Raw genomic sequence first — 4,151 nt, forward strand, 5'->3', positions numbered from 1 at the left:
CCTTTTCCACTCCATCAGCTACTTCACTTCCTGTTGCATCAGCCATGCCATTCTCTCAGAACCAATCATTCGTTTCTACTCAAGCTACTTCTACTTCTGTAACATCCCCCTCTGGCACGTATCACAATATTGTCCGCTTTAGGCCACTCGGCACGAGGACTTCCCAGGGGGTCACCCATCCTGGTACTACTCCCGCCCAAGCACGCTTAACTGCAGAGTTCTTATGGGATTTTCTGCCCTCACGGCTTTAAAACGCGTTGTGATAGGGAAGGTATCAACACCCCTTATAAGGAATGCTTAGTTCTCCTTCCCAGCCGATGTGGGATCAGATCTAACCCACTTTCACTTTTTAAAAGGGGGTGCAACATGAGGACTTCCCAGGGGGTCACCCATCCTAGTACTACTCTCGCCCAAGCACGCTTAACTGCGGAGTTCTGATGGGATCCAGTGCATTAGTGCTGGTATGATCGCACACGTTTACGACTGAAGCAGTTACAACTTCTCATGTGGCTTCCTTCTCAAACGGCAAGGAGGGTGATGAAAATCTTGCTCTTGCTACAGGGCTCGTTAACTGCTACAATGCTCTTGTAGCTGGAGATCTTCCGCCCTAATTGTCATTTGCTGATCTCAATCAGATTCATCCTGAAGACGTAGAAGAAATGGATATCACATGGCAAATTGCCATGGCAGTTTTCAGGGTAAAGCAGTTTGCAAAGAAGACCCGGAAGAACAACTGGGGGATGAGTGCTGATAAAAGGGTAGGGTTCAACAAGTTAAAGTTGTGTTGTTTCAACTGCCAAGAGCCAGGTCATTTTTATTATGAGTGCCCGAAGCCGGATAGAAGATTAAACAATGATCGGACAATGGTTGCAGTAGGAAACAATTGGAGCGGTGCTCTAGTGAGAAGGCTATGGTTGCAAAAACATTTAACTGAGAGGATCAGATACAGTCCCTGAACATATCAAGACCTGAATGCTCATTTGGCTCAGGTTGGTGATGATGCTTCCGCAGAGAGTGTTGCAGCTGAAGATCAAATGATGGAGCTGCATTTTGCGCTGATGGTCTCTTCTTCTCCTGAACCAAAGAAAAACGAGGTAAGTCTGCCTTCATGCTCTCAAGCTTGTATTGATCATGTTAAAATTCTTCATGAGGAAATTGAAGTTTCGGTACTGGAAAGCCCTTCCGGCTCCTCCTCTAACCCTTGTCGTAGTTACATCCAAAGTGGCTGCAGCAGCAGCTATCTCTACAAGAGCTGCATATCGCTCATCAAAGTACTCAACCATCGCGGTCTTAATCGACCCAAACATCTCTGGTAGATGCGCTCTGAATGCAGCAACAATCTCGTCGTGCATGATCTCCTGGATCCTGGCATCCAACTCCTCGGTCCCTATTTGAACCACGGGCTCAGGTGCTACCGGCACCTCCAACCCTCCGTCTCACGACCCCGATCCCGATCCTGATCCTGATCCGGATCCCAAAGCAACACGTCTCGTCACCACCATACCGAAATATATATATATATATATATATATATATATATATATATATATATATATATATATATATATATATATATAAGTCATCAGATAAATAACATAATGTCGGGAGACCAAAACCCAAAAACCCTAGGGGTTGTGATTTCCTTGCTACGCGTATGGGTCATGTGCTTTTAGTAGTACGGTCCCATACTACCTTCCACACCTACCCATATTTGTCTTAAGTATCACTACAACGCCCTAACAATATCATCAACATAGGAAATGAACTCAACCCTCATTTCTAGGGGAATACCAAATAGCTCGCATCTAGTCTCACCACTTATCACGACACACACATCCATGAAACATCCATCATCCCTTGCAGTGCTAGTGCACGCTACCTGCACATAACGCTGGACCCAATAGACTTTAGAATATCCAATCCTACCTGAAGGCCAAATCAACATTCTCAGGCTATAAGGTCTTTATTATGCATAGCCGTTATGTATACACTAAACATCTACAGTTATGATGTCAATTCCACATACAAGAAACCCTAGGCTAATAGGCATCATGCAATCAGGCAAATCTATCATGTGATTCCTGAAGATCCCTTGCCTAGCACTAGCATGCTATTCTAACATATCAAAATATCAAATAACTGCATGGTATTTTGGGGTTTACATACAGGCTCCGGCTGATCATACCCTCTGCATCCTCCATCCTTTATTTTGAAAACCATTTTAAAAATTATTTTCCGAAAATCTCCTTGATTTGAGACTGTGTTCACACGAGTGTTCCTCCAATTCACTCAAACCAAGGCTCTGATACCAACTTGTAACATCCATAAATTTTACACCAAATTTAAACTTTTTCAATCACAAATAAAAACCAATTAGCATTGTTTACAAAAAAATTCAAATCATTTTTCATCAGTGTCCCAAAAATCATAACATAAGGATGAGGAGCGGTACGGTCATGCCTTCGCCTTTCCATGATCTCCTGAAGTACCTGCAACAATAAACTGAAAACTGTAAGCCCGAGGGCTTAGTGAGCTGCCCCCAATATACCAATACCACACTGACAATACCATATCAGTAATAATCAGTCAATCAACATGCATACTAGGCCATCGGCCTGACTGGACCGCCCTACCGGGCCTACAGTCTGTCTGAATCTGTCTTGAGCCTTCGGCATGACTGGTCCGCCACGTGGGCCTACAGTCTCCCCGGACCGATCATAGGGTATATTGGCCTTCAGCACATAGTAGGACCCCCTCAACCCAACCAAAAGCAAATAACCATGTGCGCATACTATCATATATAGGCATATACAAACATCAAACATATTTGTCACACTGATCATCAATCAAAGGATACTCCTGTAACTAGAGTACCGACCTAGTAGGTCACTAACATACCAATCCCTACAGATCATAAGAGCATAACATACTGTCTACCCCGATTCCGATCTAACAGATCATAACCACATGTAGCATACCATAACAATAACAACTAAAGGGTCGGCCTTGGTGTCCTAGACCCTATCAATATAGTGAGGATAACTCACCTCGCAGATGTCGACACGACAGGTAAACTCCAACTCTCGGATCACTTGACACAGGCTCCGCCACCTATCATCATAGTACAACATACTCATAAGTCCTTAACCTTATAAGGTACTCCATAACCCACTAGTCAATCCCTGGTCAAAGTCAAAGTCCTCAGTCAAGGTCAACAGTCCATGTTGACCTTAACTCACCGAGTACCCTTGGCTACTCTCTGAGTTCCCTGAAGTACATTCCAGCTCGCCGAGTCATTGGAGTGACTCGTCGAGTTCCTTTGATTCTTGATCAAACTTTTAAGGCCACCCGTCGAGTTCCCTCCTTGCAACTCGACGGATACACACTCATACATATCCAAGAGAAAACTCATCCGACTCGCCAAGTTGTTCTTCAACTCGTCGAGTTTATGGAAATCATCATCGGACTCGCCAAGTTGTTCATCCAACTCGTCGACTTCATGGCCATCTTCATGTGACTCCCCGATTCACTTTGAAACTTGTCGAGTCCATTCAGTCCTTTTTTCCTTACAGACATATTTTGAGCCATGCAACAACTCCAACTCATAGATCCAAGCTTCTAGGGCATGCTTATCACGTAAAGTTGCAAACTTTATGTGCATGCATGGCTATAAAGGCTCTAAATGTCTATTTTAAGTTCTTAATGGAACTTCATGCTCAAAAGGGACCTTAATCACAACCAAGACTGTGAATTTATGCTTTTAGAATCCAAGGAGGGTCCAGATCTGAAGTTACAACTTTAGATCTAGCCCATAGCTCATCATACCAACTTGAAAATCCATAAAAAGCCCTAGAAACTCAACAAAAGGGAAAAAGGGAAGTAAGGATGGCACTTTGATACCTCCAAAGGATGCTAGTTGAGGTAAATCCTGGTTCCCACTCCTTCCTTGCTTCAATTTCCTTTGCACTCTTAGATTTCTTCCTCTAAGATTCTCTTTTCCAAGCTTCAAACACCACACCAAGGCATACACACACGAATTAGGGTTTTAAGGGGCTCTCAAAGACTGAAAAGAGGCCAAATGAGGCTAAGGCTCCTTTAAATAGATGTACAAACCTCGGGATTTAGGGTTTCCACTACCAGATCCTACTCGT

At 43.7% G+C, this 4,151-nt stretch overlaps 1 non-coding gene across 1 annotated transcript; it reads right to left on the reverse strand.

Annotated features, from left to right (window-relative positions):
* Positions 1-356: 356 nt before the first annotated feature.
* Positions 357-475, reverse strand: LOC145032991 (5S ribosomal RNA). The gene has a single exon (XR_013677259.1). It is a non-coding gene; the product is annotated as a 5S ribosomal RNA (ribosomal RNA).
* Between the last annotated feature and the right edge of the window lie 3,676 nt (positions 476-4,151).

The sequence above is a fragment of the Lactuca saligna genome, chromosome 2 (genome assembly GCF_052625555.1).
Source record: "Lactuca saligna cultivar CGN05327 chromosome 2, ASM5262555v1, whole genome shotgun sequence".
Taxonomy (NCBI): Eukaryota; Viridiplantae; Streptophyta; class Magnoliopsida; order Asterales; family Asteraceae; genus Lactuca; species Lactuca saligna.